This window comes from Salmo salar, chromosome 06 (genome assembly GCF_965601325.2).
Source record: "Salmo salar chromosome 06, fSalSal1, whole genome shotgun sequence".
NCBI lineage: Eukaryota > Metazoa > Chordata > Actinopteri > Salmoniformes > Salmonidae > Salmo > Salmo salar.
In genome coordinates this window covers 56,073,130-56,092,547 of record NC_138296.1, presented here as the reverse complement: position 1 = coordinate 56,092,547, position 19,418 = coordinate 56,073,130, and the positions used below count along the sequence as shown (strand labels likewise).

Genomic DNA, 19,418 nt, shown 5'->3' with positions numbered 1-19,418 from the left:
AGTCCATGATCATCTCCGTTGTTTTGTTAACGTTGAGTGAGAGGTTGTTTTCCAGGCACCTCACTCCCCGAGCCCTCACCTCCTCCCTGTAGGCTGTCTCGTCATCATATGTAATCAAGCCTACTACTGTTGTGTCGTCTGCAAACTTGATGATTGAGTTGGAGGCATGCTTGGCCACGCAGTCATGGGTGAACATGGAGTACAGGAGGGGGTTGAGCATGCACCCTTGTGGGGCCCCAGTGTTGAGGATCAATGGAGTGGAGGTGATGTTTCCTACCTTCACCACCTGGGGGCGGCCGTCAGGAAGTCCAGGACCCAGTCGCACAGGGTGGTGTTCAGACCCAGGGCCTCGACCATACTATCTTCCAAGAGAATTCTCCTCCGTCATTGCCACGGCCGTTTACATCCCACCTCAAGCCGATACCTCGACGGCCCAAAAAAGAACTTCACTTGACTTTAATATGGTCGGCATTTAATTGTGAGGTAATCTAGGTCGGTTGAACAAAAGGATTTGAATTCCTGTGTGTTCCTAGAATTACACCATGAGTCGTTAATCATGAAACACACCCATATGCCCTTCTGCTTCCCGGAGAGATATTTATTCCTGTCTGTGCAATGTACTGAGAATCCTGCTGGCTTTACCAACTCCGACAGAGTATCCAGGGAGAGCCATGTTTCCGTCAAACAAAGTATGTTACAGGCCCCGATGTCTTTCTGGAAAGAATGTTGTTTACCAAACTAGGTTCATTGTTTACCTAGCTAACTAGCTACATGTCTTAACTTAAAGTGTACAACATCTGTTGAATATGGCTGGTGTCAGTTAACGTTGGCAAAAAAAGCGTAATGAAATTGTTGCCAGTTAGGCAATTTTCATGTTATCCAGAGGTAAACAAATCTACGGCCAGAGTGTCAAGTGTGCGCTCTGAAGGCTCCGAGAGCGAAACGAGATGGCTGGGGCTAACGCTTAACAGGGTGTGAACGATGCTGAATGGGTGTAGACAAAGAGGAGCTTTTCACTAGATACCAAAACATTCAAAGGCCATTTTCTCAAAAGTAAGTTTACAAGTTTAAAAAATTTCAAAGTAGAATTACTTTCCCATTGTTCCTCAAAAATGCAGTGTATGAAATACCATTTTGTAGCTCTGAGTCTCTACTTTTATCCAATGTAAAAAACACAATTTAAAATGTTGTTATATAAGACCAAATCCAGGTGGTGAGTCACATGAGTTTGCTTGGATACTCGCGAGAAACAAGAAGGCCTTCACATACGCAGTGTCACGACTTCCGCCGAAGTCGGTCCCTCTCCTTGTGCGGTCGATGTCACCGGCCTTCTAGCCATCGCCGATCCACTTTTCATTTTCCATTTGTTTTGTCTTTGTCTTACACACCTGGTTTCAATCCTCCAATTACTTGTTCATTATTTAACCCTCTGTTCCCCCATGTTTGTTTGTGAGTGATTGTTTATTTTGTATTGCGGTCCGTATTTGTGGCTTTGGTATTATTGACGTGTATTGTAATTATATTTGAGTAAATTACTACATTACTCATATCTGCTGTCCTGCGCCTGACACTTCTACACCAGCTACACAGACGCATTACACGCAGAGATTGTCAAATAATGTTTTTTGGCCTAAAAAAGTGTATGCGAGCTTTGTGATGACCACTCCAATACCTTAACGTTGTTGTCCTTAACGAGAGTCTTGTCTTTAAAATGGTGTAAAATAGTCATATGTTTGAGAAATTGAAGTTATAGCATTTTTTAGGTATATGTATTTCGCGCCACGCGATTCCACTGGCTGTTGACTAGGTGGGACACAAGAGTCCCACCTAGCCCAGGGAAGTTAATGCAAAAAATGAACACTTTACAAATAAACAGAAATGACAGCCGACAGTTCGGTCAGTTACTTACAACTAAACAGAAAGCAACTACCCACAAAACCCAAAGGAAAAACAGGCTGCCTAAGTATGGTCCCTAATTAGAGACAACGATAGACAGCTGCCTCTGGTTAGGAACCATACTCGGCCCAACACAAAGAAATAGAAAAACATAGAATGCCCACCCCACACCCTGACCTAACCACATAGAGAAACAAACCCTCTCTCTCAGGTCAGGGCGTGACAGTACCCCCCACCCAAAGGTGCGGACTCCCGGCCGCAAACCTGAACCTATAGGGGAGGGTCTGGGTGGGCATCTATACTTGGCGGCGGCTCTGGTTCGGGGAGTAGCCCCCACACCGCCCGCTGATCCCCCCACTTCTGTGTCACCGGAGGAACCCGACCGTGGATCAGCGCCGGAGGCCCTGAACTGCCGACCGCCGCTGAAGACTTTTACTGTAGACCGTCGCTGAAGACTCGGGGCTGCAGACCATCGCTGAGGACTCCGGGCTGCAGACCGCCACTGAAGACTCCGGGCTGCAGGCCGCCGCTGAAGACCCCCGGGCTGCAGACCGCCGTTGAAGACACTGGGCTGCAGACCGTCATTGCAGACTCCGGACTGGAGAGCGTCGCTGGAGGCTCCGGACAGGAGAGCTTCGCTGGAGGCTCCGGACTGGAGAGCGTCGCTGGAGGCTCCGGACTGGGGAGCGTCGCTGGAGGCTCCGGACCGGGGACCTTCGCTGCAGGCTCCGTGCCATGGATCATCACTACTGGTTCCGCGCCATGGATCATCACTGGAGGCTTTGTGCCATGGATCATCACTGGAGGCTTCGTGTCATGGATCATCCCTACAGGCTCCGGACCATGGATCATCACTGGAGGCTTCGTGCCATGGATCATCCCTACAGGCTCCGGGCCATGGATCATCACTGGAGGCTTCGTGCCATGGATTATCACTACAGGCTCCGGGCCATGGATCATCACTGGAGGCTTCGTGCCATGGATTATCACTCTTGGCTTCGGACCATTGATCATCACTGGAGGCTTCCTACGGGGAGCTGGAACCGGTCTCACCAGACTGGGGAGACGCACAGGAGACTGGGTGCGCAGAGCAGGCACAGGGCACACTGGGCCGTGGATGCTTACTGGAGGTCTGGCGCTTAGGGCTGGCACAACCCGTCCTGGCTCGATGTTGACTTTACCCCGGCAAGAGCGGAGCGCTGGTTCAGGACGAACTGGGCTGTGCTGGTGAATGAGGGGTACCGTGCGTAGAGCAGGCGCAGGATAACCTGGGCCGAAGAGACGCACTGGAGACCAGATACGTTGAGCCGGTGCACTTCTCCCTGGCTGCTGGCCAACTCTAGCATGGCAACGGTGAGGAGCTTGCACCGAGCGCACCGGGCTGTGAGTACGCACTGGCGACATAGTGCGTATCACCGCATAACACGGTGCTTGCTCGGTCACTCGCTCCCCACGGTAAGCACTGGGAGTTGGCTCAGGTCTTAAACCCGCCTTAGCCAATCTCCCTGTGTGCTCCCCCCAACATGTTTTGGGGGCGCTGCCTCTCGGGCTTCCGTTGTTGATTTCTTGCCTGTTCCTCCCAGTATCGCCGTTCCGCTTTCGCTGCCTCGATCTCCCATTGCGGACGGCGATACTCCCCAGGCCTTGTCCAGGGTCCTGCCCCATCCAGGATCTCCTCCCAGGTCCAGTCATCCTGCCCATGCTGCTTCGTCTTCTTGTGGTGGGTAGCTCTGTCACAGGCGTTGAAATTAGTAGACCAAGGTGCAGCGTGGAATATGTTCATCTTGTAGTTTAATGCAAAAAATGAACACTTTACAAATAAACAAAAATGACAGCCGACAGTTCTGTCAGGTACTTACAACTAAACAGAAAGCAACTACCCACAAAACCCAAAGGAAAAACAGGTTGCCTAAGTATGGTTCCTAATCAGAGACAACGATAGACAGCTGCCTCTGATTAGGAACCATACTCGGCCCAGCACAAAGAAATACAAAAACATAGAATGCCCACCCCACACCCTGACCTAACTACATAGAGAAACAAACCCTGTCTCTCAAGCCAGGGCGTGACAATTCTACAATGTATAAAATACTAAAAATTAAGTAAATCCCTTGAGTGAGTAGGTCTGTCCAAACGTTTGACAAGTACTGTGTTATATATATTTTTTTTCCTGAGCTTTCATACATCTCCTAGATATAGGACAGACACTTTAAATCCTTATGATTTATTTTGTTACTGTCTTTTGCCATTTCTAAATGTGTTATTCAATGCGTTTCTATGGGCTATAGTTGTAAAGGCCAAATTCTATATTTTATCAAATAATTAAAAAATATATTTAGGAGAAACCTAAATATATTTTGGAGGGTCCTAAAATTCAATATCAAATAGCTAAATGATCCATTCTATGACCATCTTAAAACATTTCCATATGTTAGCTTACTAATGAAATATGTCTAATGAAATATGAAATTCAACATAATTTAAACCATATTGAATATACTATATTGAATATACTGTAGGATGAAAAGACATTAAACAGTGAAAATATGCAAAAATATCAGCATGTAAAATATAATGAAAATGTGATGAGAGAGGGGTTGAGTCAAAAGGGGAAAGTGGGGACAGAACTAAATCCATACCCTGTAGCAATTTACTGGATTGTTGGAGGAAACTAACTGAATCATTTACCCATGTGTAATACTCTGTTTCAGTTCACATACGGAGTGATATTGCATCATTCACACCTCTGGGGAGTCCGTAGATTGGTGTCATTAGTTGTGTGTGGGCGATAGAGTGTGTGGGTGTGAGCAATTTCCCGTCTCAATGAGTTCAACTACTGCTGGCAACTGGAAGTGATACATTTAAGAGAAAATATATACACGGTCACACACACACACAAACTCTGCTTATCCCATTTCAAACACTGAATCCTGATCAACATACGATTGTGAATTATTACATGAAGAGCAGATTTTCCCAAAGTGACATGGTGTCCTGAAGGGAGAGAAAGAGAGAGAGAGAGAGAGAGAGAGATCATGAGCCTGTGCAAGAGAGAGGCCAGCGCGAGAGTGAAAGAGAGGGAGACTGTCTGTGTGAGTGTGTGCCAGCGATGTCTTTCCTTACCGGGGCTCTGAAATACAATGTGGGTAACAGCGGTAGGAAGGAGAGGTAATCAAGATAACAACTTCCCTAATGGGGCACATTAAATCAGCTCTCTTACACACACGCGCACACATGAACACATGCACACACACACACAAGGTTGGGGAGTAACATTAAATGTAATCTGATGGCAAAAAAACGGAATTTATCAAAAATATTGTAAATCAGTTTACAGATACTTTTGAAAAACGAGATGATTACTTCTTGGGTTACTTTTAAATTCAGAAAGGATGTTTGTAGTTAAGCGTGGTAGCTGGAACCGAAAGGTTACTGGTTCAAATCCCCGAGCCGACTAGGTGAAAAACCTGTCAATGTGCCCTTGAAAGGCACTTAACCCTAACTGCTCCTGTAAGTAGCTCTGGATAAGAGCATCAGCTAAATGACTACAATATAAATGTAAAATAACATCTTTATGTTTTCTCAATGACATTCAATTCAGCATTGAAAAAAGGCACACGTTTAAGTTTGTTCCACCTGAGCGAGTCTGACCACAAGTCAGAGACCAGTATGACACACCAAATGCATTTGATGGATCCTTTTTGTCTTCTTCTAATGCTTCTTAAGGGGAAAGTAATCTAAAATGAATGGAAAGTAATCAGATTACATTACTGAGTTTGGGGTAATCCAAAAGTTACATTACTGATGACAATTTTGGACTACCTACTACTACTAGTAACTGTAACGGATGACATTAAGAAAGTAACCTACCCAAGCCTGCACACACACACACATACACACACACACATACACACAAATGTGAATAAACACATTCAAATGTAAAGTAAGGCACATTATTTCTTTATGCATGAATTGTTTATTTTCAATTATTGCCCCACATCATCAAGAAATAAGAAATGACAAAAACAGATAGTAGGAAATAAAACTCTGTTATAAACATTTGATCACAAGTCTCTGTCTTTGTGGCTTCCTCAGGTTACAAAAAAAACGGCATAATAAATTAATAATAAGGCTGAGGATATCATAGGTACAATACAATGTTTATATTCTCTGATAATAATGTTCTCCTGGTAAAATCCCACTTATTCACCACAGGAGGTTGGTGGAAGCTTAATTGGGGAGGACGGTCTTGTGGTAATGGCTGGAGCGGAATTTGTGGAATGGTATCAAATACATCAAACATATGGTTTCCATGTGTTTGATGCTATTCCATTCGCTCTGTTGCAGTCATTTGTATGAGCAGTCCTCCCCTCAGCAGCCTCCACTGTTCTTCACATTGCCCTGAGAGTAAAGATCCCTGTAATAGAGACAAAGCCTTGCTTCAAACAGTAAAGGTCACTATCAGGCCACTGTCACCCTGATGGATTATTAGTACGCTGTCTCTTGTACTCTTTCCACACTATCATTACCGAACCAAGCTGTACTGTGTTGGCTTGGATATTTCATTTTCACATTGTCCTTTCCAGTACATTGCAAACACTATACACTGTATGTGGATGCATAACCAGGCCAGTGCAGTACAACTCGTTTTGCCATGGCTTACCTCGGCTCAGTAGTTTGAAAAGGGTATTAGTGGGCTGTCACATGACCTGACTCCTGTTTGACATAGCCAGGATGCAGAGGTAGAGGGCGGCTGTGATAATGCAACCTAAGGACAGAGGATTCCCTCGCTGCTGCATTGTAGGCCACGCTCGACTAGTGACATATTCTCATTGGCGCCGTTAAAATGGTTGGAGCTCTTCCGCTCCAACTCTATCTCCTGCAGCAGGACGCTAGTGCTGCTGCTCCCCTTCTCCTCCTCAGCTCCCGCTGCCATTGCCTCCAAGCGTTCCGCAGCCTTGCTCAGGTCAAACTGCTCGATCACGGCATTGACACGGTGGAGCTCCTCAACAGAGGGAACAGGGCCCGAGGGGTCGGGTCCGGAGGGGCAGAAACCCTGGAGGTGCACCTGGAGGCTGCAGTAATTGAGGTAGGCGCAATGACAGTGGGGGCAGTGGTAGGGGCGCTCGCCAGTGTGCAGGCGCTTGTGGAGCTTGAGGTGGACATACTGGGTGAAGCGGGCCAAGCACAGCTTACACTGGTAGGGCTTCTCGCCTGAGTGGAGACGCAGGTGGGTCTTGAGGTTGCTGGTGCTGCTAAAACGCTTGCGGCACACCTGAAGCGAAAGAGAGAGAGATGGGGGGAGAAAGGATGAGAGTAATAATTTCATTAATGGTGTTCTTTTAGCAGTAGAGTAAGATTAGTTTGAGATTTTACGCAGGCTTGCTTGGGAATATTATGATGTGTTATTTTGTGCTCCCATTGGCAACTTAGTGCAGCATACCATAGTGAAGAATGATAGTATCAGTGAAGCATGACATATCAGTGAAGTGTCAGTATACCTGGCATTCGTGTGGCTTCTCCCCAGTGTGAACTAGGAAGTGTTTCTGCAGGTGGGCCAGCTGGGTGAAGTCCTTACTGCAGGTCTGACACCTGAAGGGCCGCTCTCCACTGTGGACGCGCAGGTGGACCTGGAGACAGGAAACATAATAGCAGAAAGGAAGGAAACAGAAAGATAGACATAGAAAGAGATAGCCATAAAAAAGAAATGAAAGAAATGGAAAGACAAAAAACAGAGGATGAGACAAATCTATTTCATGAAAAGAACAGAAGCCCCTATACACCCAATTACCACCTTTGTTGCAGCCTGGTCTCATACACTAGCCGTAACATAGTAAAAAAAAATCCAGGACACTCAAATTAGTATGATATGTTATGGTTCGTATGGTTACATAAGATAGAAGGTTACCTAAGGCAAAGGTTGGTGTGTAACATGAACGTCTAGCAACCCAAAAGTTGTGTGTTCGAATCTCATCATGGACAACTTTAGCATTTTAGCTTATTAGTAACTTTTTAACTATTTACTACTTGTTGAGTTAGCTAACCCTTCCCCTAACCCTTTAACCAAACTCCTAACCTTAATTCCAACACTAACCTTAACCCCTAACCCATAGCCTAGCTAACGTTAGCCCCAACTAACGTTAGCCACAACAAATTATAATTCGGAACAAATCATACTTACTGCAAATTTGTAACATACTGTACAAATTGCAATTCATAACATATCATACAAATTGTAATTTGTAACATACACTAGATGACCAAAAGTATGTGAACACCTACTCTTTGAACATCTCATTCCAAAATCATGGCCATTAATATGAAGTTGGTCCCCCTTTTGCTGCTATAACAGCCTCTACTCTTCTGGGAAGGCTTTCTAGTAGATGTTGGAACGTTGCTGCGGGGACTTGCTTCCATTAAGCCAGAACAGCATTAGTGATGTCGGGCACTGATGTTGGGTGATTAGGCTTGGCTCGCAGTTGGCGTTCCAAATCATCCCAAAGGTGTTCAATGGGGTTGAGGTCAGGGCTCTGTGCAGGCCAATCAAGTTCTTCCACACCGATCTCGACGAACCATTTCTGTGTGGACCTCGCTTTGTGCACGGGGGCATTGTCATGCTGAAACAGGAAAGATTTTCCTTCACTGGAACTAAGGGGCCGAGCCCAAAAAATGTAAAACAGCCCCAGATCCTTATTCATTCTCCACCAAAATGTACAGTTGGCACTATGCATTCGAGCAGGTAGCATTCGCCAAACCCGGATTCGTCCGTCGGACTGCAAGTTTTTGTCTATGGAGATTGCATGGCTGTGTGCTCAATTTTACACACTTGTCAGCAACGGGTGTGGCTGAAATAGTCAAATCCATGAATTTGAAGGGGTGTCCACATACTTTTGTATGTATAGTGTATCATAGGAAATGGAAGATGGACATCCACAAATTAATATATACCATAACAAACGTAACATACCATATACATTTCAGTGTCCCAGATTTGTGTTTACTTTGTTACGTCTATCCATGAGTCCAGGTTGTCTATCGATCCAATAAAGGTGGTAATTAGGAGCGTGCAGTGTAATTGGGAGTATATACTCTTCTTTTCATACTTTGTTAGCCTTTTTCAGGTTCTTCGTATGACCACAAACTTCCATAAGCAAAACTATTTCAATAATGATATCATGTTAGCATAAACTATCATCTAAACATAAAGTACTTGTAATCTCAGACATGGGCCATATGATCAGGGACTGACTGACCTTGAGGTTGGACAGCTGGCCAAAGATCTTGCTGCAGATGTTGCACTCGTATCGGATCTTCCCATTCTTCCGTGTGAGCGGGTAGGACAGGGTCTTGTACCCGATGACCCGTCCACCATGCCTGGCCTTCCACAGGTCCACTGCCCCTTCCTCTGTACTGTGGCTGGAGCTCAGCAGGGTGGATGTGCCCTTGGAGGGGAGGTAGTCAGAAGAGGCAGCCAGGCCCGCCAGCGGTGAGCCTGCCCTGGGTGCAAGGCAGGTTGCCATGGAAGAGGCCCTGGAGGTGGCTGGTAGAGGCTGGTCATCGAAGGTGCTGCTGGCAGGTGAATGCTTGGGGTCCCTGAAGTTGTCTGTTGGTGTCAAAGGTAGGTTTTTGAGGTAATTCTTTGGTGAAGGCACATGGTCCCCAAGGTGTTTGCACCCATTGGTCGGCATACAATTGAGGTCTTTTTTGCTTTTGGTCAGTGCGAGGGGATGATCTCTGCTGCCATTGGGCAGTGAGAGGTTTTTTTGGGTAGTGGTCAGTGCAAGCAGGAGCTCTTTGTGTGCATTGGCAGATGGGCGCAGAAAGTGCGGGTACCCCTCAAAAGGCAGCATGTGAGGTCGAAATGGCATATGAGGAGCTATTCTGTCACTGTACAGGGGGTATGTGTGAGGTAGTAGGCTGTTAATGCCAAGCGGGAAGTGAGGTATGAGGTAGGGACTGCACAGCGAACTGGGGTACATGCGACCTGGCAATGACGACACTGTGTAATGTTTGGCTGTGACGGGGCTGCCCAGGCTGGGCTTGACAGGGAAGTGCATGTGGGGGCTGACACGGCTGCTGAGGGACCTTTTGGGGATGGGGGGGCCACAGTACGGGATGGGTGGGTAGCTAGAGTAGACCACAGAGGGGCACAGGGGTAGGACAGGGCTGCAAGTTGGGGACAGTGCCGATTCGGGCAGTCGGGGGCAAGTGGGATCGGGCTTGGTGGGCTCCATCCTCAGGATTTCGGACATGCTGTGCCCCGTCTTCCCTGAACTCTTTCCACAAACATTGTTTTTCTCTGTGGGACAAAAAAAAGACACAGACACACATACTTAGGGTAAAGTTTTGTCACACAAAATAATCAAATCAAATCTAATTTTATTTGTCACATGCACAGAATATAGCAGACCTTACTTACAAGCCCTTAACCTACAATGCAGAGTAAGAAAATATTTGGTAAATAAACAAAAGTTAAAAAAGTAACACAATAAAATAACAATAACGAGGCTACATACAGGCGGTACCGGTACCGAGTCAATGTGTGGGGGTAGGGGTAAAGTGACTATGCATAGATAATAAACAGCAAGTAGGACCAGTGTAAAAATGGGGGTCAATGCAAATAGTCTGGGTAGCCGTTTGATCAATTGTTCAGCAGTCTTACGGCTTGGGGGTAGAAACTGTTAAGGATCTGCATGCCGTCCGGTGCAGAGAGAACAGTCTATGACTTGGGTGGCTGGAGACTGACAATTTTTAGGGCCTTACTCTGATCGCTTGGTATAGAGGTCCTGGATGGCAGGAAGCTTGGCCCTGGTGATGTACTGGGCTGTACGCACAACCCTGTCACATCTACTCCCGCTCTCCCTCTCCGGCGTTCGACGTCACCAGTTTATTCACTATTATGCACACCTGTGCTTCATGAGACTCACCTGGACTCCATCACCTTCCTGATTACCTCCCCTATATCTGTCACCCCCTTTGGTTCTTTCCCCAGGCGTTATTGATTATTTTTATGGGTTTTATGTCTGTACGCCATTTATTATTAAATGCACTCCCGGTACTTGCTTCCTGACTCCTAGCGTACACATTACATACCCTCTGTAGTGCCTTGCAGTCGGAGACCGACCAGTTGCCATACCAGGCGGTGATGCAACCAGTCAGGATGCTCTCAATAGTGTAGCTGTAGAATGTTTTGAGAATCTAAGGACCCATACCAAATATTTTCAGTCTCCTGAGGGGGAATAGGTGTTGTCGTGCCCTCTTTACGACTGCCTTTGTGTGTTTGGACCATGATAGTTTGTTAGTTTGTTGGTGAACATCACCCCGCTCCTCCGCTCTCTCCACTGGCTTCCAGTTGAAGCTCGCATCCGCTACAAGACCATGGTGATTGCCTACGGAGCTGTGAAGGGAACGGCACCTCCATACCTTCAGGCTCTGATCAGGCCCTACACCCAAACAAGGGCACTGCGTTCATCCACCTCTGGCCTGCTGGCCCCCCTACCTCTGACGAAGCACAGTTCCCGCTCAGCCCAGTCAAAACTGTTCGCTGCTCTGGCACCCCAATGGTGGAACAAGCTCCCTCACGACGCCAGGACAGCGGAGTCAATCACCACCTTCCGGAGACACCTGAAACCCCACCTCTTTAAGGAATACCTAGGATAGGATAAAGTAATCCTTCTAACCCCCACCCCTTAAAAGATTTAGATGCACTATTGTAAAGTGGTTGTTCCACTGGATATCATAAGGTGAATGCACCAATTTGTAAGTCGCTCTGGATAAGAGCGTCTGCTAAATGACTTAAATGTAAATGTAAATGTAAACTTGCAGCTCTCGACACACTCCACTACGGCCCCGTCGATGTGAATTGGGGCGTGCTCGGCTCCCCTTAACCTGTAATACACAATCAGCTCCATAGTCTTGCTCACATTGAGGGATAGGTTGTTGTCCTGGCACCACAGTGCCCGGTCACTGACCTCCTCCCTATAGGCTGTCTTATCATTGTTGGTGATCAGGCCTACCATCGTTTTGTTTACTGCAAACTTAATGATGGTATTGGAGTCGTGCTTGGCCACACAGTCATGGGTGAACAAGGAGTACAAGATTGGACTAAGCACGCACCCCTGAGGGGCACACGTGTTGAGGATCAGCATGGTAGATGTGTTGTTGACCAAACTTACCACCTGGGGGTGGTCCATCAGGAAGTCCAGGATCCAGGGAGGTGTTTAGTTCCAGGTTCCTTAGCTTAGTGTTGAGCTTTGAAGGCACTATGGTGTTGAACACTGAGCTATAGTTAATGAACTGCATTTTCACGTAGGTGTTCCTTTTGTCCAGGTGGGAAAGGGCAGTATGGCGTGCAATAGAGATTGCGTTGATCTGTTGGGGCGGTATGCAAATTGGAGTAGGTCTAGGGTTTCTTGAATGATGGTGTTGATGTGAGCCATAACCAGCCTTTCAAAGCATTTCATGGCTACAGATGTTGAGTGCTACGAGTCGGTAGTCAATTAGGCAGGTTACCTTAGCGTTCTTGGGCACAGGGACTATGGTGGTCTGCTTGAAACATGTAGATATTACAGACTGTCAGGGAGAGGATGAAAATGTCAGTGAAGACAGTATGTCAGCGCATATAATCTCTGGCCCTGCGGCCTTGTGAATGTTGACCTGTTTAAAGGCCTTACTCACATTGGTTACAGAGAGTGTGATCACACAGTTGTCCGAAACAGCTGGTGCTCTCATCCATGCTTCAGTGTTGCTTGCCTCGAAGTGTGCATAGAAGTTATTTAGCTTGTCTGGTAGGCTCGCATCACTGGGCAGCTCGCGGCTTGGCTTCCCTTTGTAATCCGTAATAGTTTGCAAGCCCTGCCACATCCGACAAGAATGATGTTCCTTCTCAACCTTTTTGAAATGTTATGGATATCTTGCGCGCTGCCAATTGCTTGTGCCGAATGTCACCACTAATGATCAGACTAACTGCACTGTGGTGAGAACTCACACACTGACTTCACACAAAGCCACAAAGGGTTAAAGTTTACCGACAGCCTATCAACGTATTAAATGACCAATATCTGTCTGACTAATTGCATTGCGTCACATCAGCGCTAGTCTAACCCATGACAAATTTAAGAGTCGGTGTCACAAAGCCAAAACTCTCAATAAAGAAGAAATCCGTAACTAGATCAAATACTGTACTGTCAGGGATTGGTAACACACACACACATAGACAGACAGACAGACAGACAGACAGACAGACAGACAGACAGACAGACAGACAGACACACATAAGCCTTAGCTCCAATTTGTTCCACAGGACCACCCCTCCCTCTCTTCCTGAGAGTTGAGCTCTCAGGCAAACAAACAACCAACACTCTTGGAGATACCAATCTGTCAGTGGGAATGCCTTGCCAGGAAGTTCAAGTCGTCAATAGAGCACTTCCTCACGCTCTTCCTCTTCAAGAGCAGCCAAATGTGTGTGTGTGTGTGTGTGCGTGCGTGCGTGCGTGCGTGCGTACGTGCGAGCGAGTGAGTGAGTGAGTGATTGAAAAAAGGGAAATTTAAACTTTGCCTTGGGACCTGAAATTGGTCTCGCCTTATTGAGACAAAACCACTTCTGGTGACACCTGGAGCTAGATCTTCTCTCCTTTCTTTTCTCTCCTCTCCTGCTTTGTCTCACTCCTACACAAAGGCCTGTGGGTGTGACTTTTATTACTAGTTAAACACCCACACAAAGAGTTTGTCAGTCGACTGGATCATTGACTGAGCGATTTTGGCTTTGAATAACCACCTACATCCACCCATTGCTCTGGGAAACTCTAGGAATTGCTCTCTACTCCTTTCAATGCGTCGTGCCGAACACTCATTGACCATATTGCTTTTCGCATCCCATCACCACAGTGAATACAAGTCCCACAGACCCCATATTGTCCCATTCTGTATTAGATTGGATCAAATGGGATTGGATCCGTTAGGCTGGTCTAGTATAACTTATTAAGTACATTAGTTCCAGGCTTGATTCCTATATGAATCTGATGTTAGTCGAGGAGGCCACAAAACAGCAACCTGCTGCCAGATGTAGCTCCCGGGCCACAAGTTTAGGACCTCTGCATTACAGAATCCATCTCAGAAACGTACCAATTCTCTCCGTGAAGAGCTCTCCGGGGGGCGGGTAGTTGAGACGGTGTGCAAACTCCGGGCAGTACCACACCAGCAGCTCCTGGCCCGGTGGCACGGCTCTCACCGCGTAGAAGTAGATGGCCATGCCAGTCTGGCACGCCGCCAGGTTCTGGTCCTCTGGACGACGGGCCGGGTTGACGTAGCGCATCCAGTTACTCTTCTCCTCGTCCAAGCCATCCAGGATGTGATGTAACCGACTCTCTGAGAATACCTGGAGAGAGACAAGAAGAGAGGGAGAGAATGAGAGAGAGAGAGAATTAGATGACTACATTAACACAACCTTCTCCCACGGCTCTGAAACCAAAGATATGGCATCAATCCAGTAATATGACGTGAGAAATTTCACTCAGGATGTTGTTCTATCTATCATATAAGGTGTGGAGGGTTTTGGTTGGTGGTGGTAGTGGTGGGGTCATGTGTTTTTTTTCTACCGGAATGACAGTAAGACAACTCTACTCGAGTCAGATCACAACTGACTGTGTTATATCACTCTAATTTCAATGTCATACCTACAGTATGTAGCAATACAGCACACCTAAATGGCTAGACATTCCTGGAGAGCAAAAGAAAAGAGTCTCTCAGACTTCATTTTTTTGGATCCTTCTCTCTGGATTTGTGCACTACCACAGTTTCCCACTCAATCTGCTAATCTGCTTTATATCACTTTGTTTGTTGGTCTTTGTCTGGAAGCAGTGTTGTTTGCAGATTGACTCATGACTTCATAGAGTCCAGGTGGTCTGTGTTATGGCTGTGTTAATCTCATGTCTGTGGAGTGGCCCAGTTGTTTAGATATTGTGTCGGGACTGTGTATAGTCTGTTGGTCTGTGTCATGACTATGCTGTTTGCAGGCCTAAGCCGTTAGCTGTGTGTATGCAAGTGGAAGTCGTGGCTCGCAGGCCCTAGGCCACTTCCTTGCTTAGTCAGTGTGAGAGTCAGTGTGTGTGTGTGTGTGTGTGTATATGTGTGTGTGCGCGCCCGTGTGTTTCCCAGCAGTGAGACCATGGCACTGCCGAGAGGAGCAGTGAGAGGAAAACTGCGCTGCGTCACTGAAACCGAACAGCTGTGTGTGTGACCTCCTCCCCAACGAGAAAACACACACACACACACCTTCACACACAACCTTCACAGTAAAGCAAAAATAATACATTGGCATAAAAACACAAGCGCACACACACACACACACACACACACACACACACACACACACACACACACACACACACATTATACAGGATGTGAGACCACAAGTGTCAATTTGTGCAATCCCCATACTCCCTGTTGAAGTGAAGAGAATTTGACCTCAATGAGATCTCACAATGCCCCTCACTTACTCTCCAGAAGTACTTCCTGTTGGCATCTTTGGGCACCATGTCATTGCTGTAGGTCTGGCCCACGAGAGGGCCGAACCGTGTCCCCTTCTGAATGAGCTCCCGACTGGTCACCCCAAGCACCTGTACAACACAGGAAGGAGGAAGGGGAGGACCATCCTCCTCAGTGAATTTCATAAAAAGAACAAATGTAAAACATTTAAAAAGTTATATTTTCTAGATAAAGCTATAGATATAATCACGTCACCAATAAATTGATTAAAACACTATTTTGTAAAGAAGGTCTACAGTAGCCTCAGCAGCACTCTGTAGGGTAGCACCATGGTGTAGCCGGAGGACAGCTAGCTTCCGTCTTCCTTTGAGTGCATTGACTTCAATACAAAACCTAGGAGGCTCATGGTTCTCACCCCCCCCCCCCATAGACTTACTCAGTAATTATGACAACTTCCAGAGGATGTCCTCCAACCTATCAGAGCTCTTGCAGCATGAACTGACATGTTGTCCACCCAAAATAAGGATCAGAGAATGAATCTCATACTGAAAGCATAAGCTACAGCTAGCTAGCACTGCAGTGGTGAGTAGTTGACTCAAAGAGAGAGAGAGAGAGAGACAATAGTTGTACAGTTTTGAACAAATTCATTTATTCCAAAATTAAGGAGTATCTATTGTCTTGCCATCTGTCTTAAAATGTACACAGCGTAAAAGACACAGAGAGGAAAAGCTGGAAAGACAACAGTGTGACAAGCATTTCTTCCTCCGGAGAAAGGATGGAAGGATGTGGGAGTGATGTAAGGGGAGTTTTCCAAAATGCACACACAGAACAAATATAGTACAGCTGTATGCACATGCATAAACACACACACACATTACACAGACCCATTATGAACAGATAGGCATACATTCTCATGCATGTGCGCATACGTGCCTGTGTGCACGCAAACACACCGACACACACACACCCAAACACACACAAGCACACACAAACACACTAGAAGGCCCCCACAAAGAAACACCATGCCCACTCACTCTCCCACACACACATGAAAACACAAACACTCAGACATACCTGCATTCAAATACTAACTATCTCAATCTCAACTTTCATTTTTTAAGCACATCCCCCATATACAGGACAGTGTGGTCTTCACGCTTTCAGTATATCCTACCTCTGCAGAGTCAGGGCAGCGTTTCAGGACCAAGTTTCGGGGTAGAGACCTCTCAGCCTTGGTCTTGTTCTGGTTCTCTGGGTGGTTACCCGGGTCCAACGGGTGGTCCTTCAAGATGTAGGTGCACCTCTCCTGGAAATCGGCCTCACTCCAGAGGGTCATGTCTATGTCCTGGGGGTTTGAGTCGGTCGTGGCCAGGGTGGAGACCGATCTGGTGTGGGGAAAGGGGGAGCCATCTGAGGTTAACATGGCTGTGCTGGTCTGGGAGGAAGAGGAGGCCTAAGGGATAAGACCACAGAAGAGTATGAGAACTATGATGTGCATTAGCCCAAATAATTGAGGATGTCAATTTCCATTTTTTCTTGTACCTGCTTATATCCCTCTCTCTCTCTCTCTCCTTCTCTCTCTCTCTCTCTCTAAGCATCACAGACAGCGGATGAAGTGTGCTGAAGGAGGAAGCTCTACTCTGTTTTGAATGGAGCTAAAATTAGAAGCAAGAAAGCTGAGGTGTGAGACAGTCGGAGACGGAAGGAGGTGGCGGAGGGGAAAGAGTGTTGTCAATCAGTCGGAGAGGGGTGTCCTAACTAACTTTCCCTCCACCATCGCCGCCCACCGTTCCAAACATCCTGTGACCGTCCAAAACACGATGCCAGGCTACAAGAAGAGGTTCCTGTGCACGTCAGCCGAGGCGCGGCGACCACCACTTTCACAAGTAGGAAACCAGTGTTCCCTGTGAATCAGTCCAGACTTCCTCTCTACACTAACTGGGACCTGGCTCTCGTCCCAGTTACCTGCCTCTCTGTTTGTCTGTTCCTCTGTCTTTCTGTCTGGTGTTCGACCCGGACATTCTCTTTTCACATTGTCCTTTCCAGAACGGTTCCAGCCGCTATGATGGATGCCTGACCAAGCCAGTGCATTACAGCTCAGCCCAGAATCCACTCAGTAGTGGGAAAAACCTTTAATTAAGACTGGACAAAGACATGAACAGGACTAGAGTTAGTCTGAAAAATGCCAATCCTGGAGCACCTTTGCAGGTGTAAACCTGTGGTAAGTGCAGAGGTGTGGGTGGAGTAAATGTTGCGAAAGGTCAGAAGCTGGTAACTTGAAATGCCATTTAGCAGACGGTTTTATCCAAAGCGACTAGTCAAGCAGGCATACATTTTACATATGAGTGGTCCTGGAAATCGAACCCACTATCCTAGCGTTGCAATCACCGTGCTCTACCAATGGAGCTACAGAGGACCCGTTTTGCTCTTATTTTTTTATCCCAGTTGATGGTATAGATTTCCTAACTTGTATTATCTTCACTTTCCCTTTCTGAATGGATTGTAGTCCTCCAAAATGTATGTAGACTGGTTTGACATCATATCCTCAACACCTTTTGAGATGGTCACAACATAGCACATAAAATAATAATTATAATAATTATTATGCATTTTTTAATACCAATGATATCTTATTAGAACATGCATCATACTCATCCATAGGAGGAGAGGAAACTGATCTTCTCTTGTACTGTACACTCATCGACCAAGATTGATGGATGACATTTCACGTTTCTTTGGTACGCATCACCACAGAGTGAAATGAGTCTCACAACAGACGGTGAAAGCTCACTTTGAAACCATGACGCTATGAAACTACACTCTGAAATCAATGCATGATGAGCCAAAGGCACACAGCTGTGGCCTCATGAGAAGTTGTAAACTGTTGACTTTTAAAAATATCACCATTACACCCTAACACCTTACGGCACAAAGGAAGATGAACTTTGGTAAGAGGAGTGATGTGAAATCTGTGCCACGACTAACTGAAAACGAATAGTTTCACAAACTTCATGAAAGCCTACAACTCAAATATCTAATAATGAAAGCCTACAACTCATATCTATTTCATTGTATGACACTGTCACACCGAATGACACGAAAAAGGAAATTTAGGAAGGGGAGTGATGTGAAATCTGTGCAGTGTGTGACTGAAAACATACAGAACTTTCACAAACTTCATGAAAACTCATACATCACTATCGCTGTCTCACAGTCACACGTCACATTATGACACAAAAAAATTACTTTAGGTGAAATCTGTGCTGTCCTAATTTATACATACACACAGAGCACACTATAGTAGAATGAGAAGAATAGAGGGACGGTAAAAGAGAGGTGGAGTACTTACTGTGAAGCCTTGAGAGGAGCCACACATAGAGCAGGTTATCTGTATCCTTGAGTGTCTGTGTAATTGATGGTCCCTCTCCTTCCTTCTCTTTCCCCTTCTCTCTCGCACTCTCTCTGATGAGATTCTTATACTGCGTGTACCTGTTGCAACTGAGGGACAGTGGTGTATGTGAGTCTCTCTCTCTCTCTCTCTCTCTCTCTCTCTCTCTCTCTCTCTCTCTCTCTCTCTCTCTCTCTCTCTCGGGTGTGTGGGTCTGCCCTCTCTCTTCCTCCCTTATCTCCCTCCTCTGTGTGTGAGACTCCTCCTTGGGGGCAGTGATCTGTTCATCTATGCATCGCTCATTCTCTCACTCTCTGCCCCGGGGGCTCGTGCTAAGATAAGAAGAACAACAAAAGCTTTCTCTCCAGGAGGTGCGTCGCCAGTCACACAGATATGTCCGGTTCAGACACACATGTTTCTCCATTTTCTTTTTTTCTGAGATTCTAACACAACCCCCCGTTTCTGTCTTCCTTGGGTGTGAATGCATATATGTCAAGCGATGTTGTTCTATGTTGTGTTTGTGGGCCTAATTTAAGATTTAGGAAAAGAGAGGGGCTATGAGACAGTGTTTGTTTGAAAAGATTCAAATAAGTTAACTTTTTCTTGTCAGTTCTTTGAAACTGAGAGTTGAATTCAAATTGAAACCAAG

At 46.3% G+C, this 19,418-nt stretch overlaps 1 pseudogene across 1 annotated transcript; it reads right to left on the bottom strand.

Moving 5' to 3' along the window:
* Nucleotides 1-6,654: 6,654 nt before the first annotated feature.
* On the bottom strand, nucleotides 6,655-18,928 carry LOC106607555 (PR domain zinc finger protein 1-like; annotated as a pseudogene). Its single transcript, XR_014392694.1, has 7 exons — nucleotides 18,731-18,928; nucleotides 16,556-16,834; nucleotides 15,393-15,512; nucleotides 14,020-14,272; nucleotides 9,150-10,195; nucleotides 7,398-7,526; nucleotides 6,655-7,171 (listed from the first exon to the last, which is right to left on the bottom strand). The product of XR_014392694.1 is annotated as a PR domain zinc finger protein 1-like (transcript).
* Nucleotides 18,929-19,418: the final 490 nt, after the last annotated feature.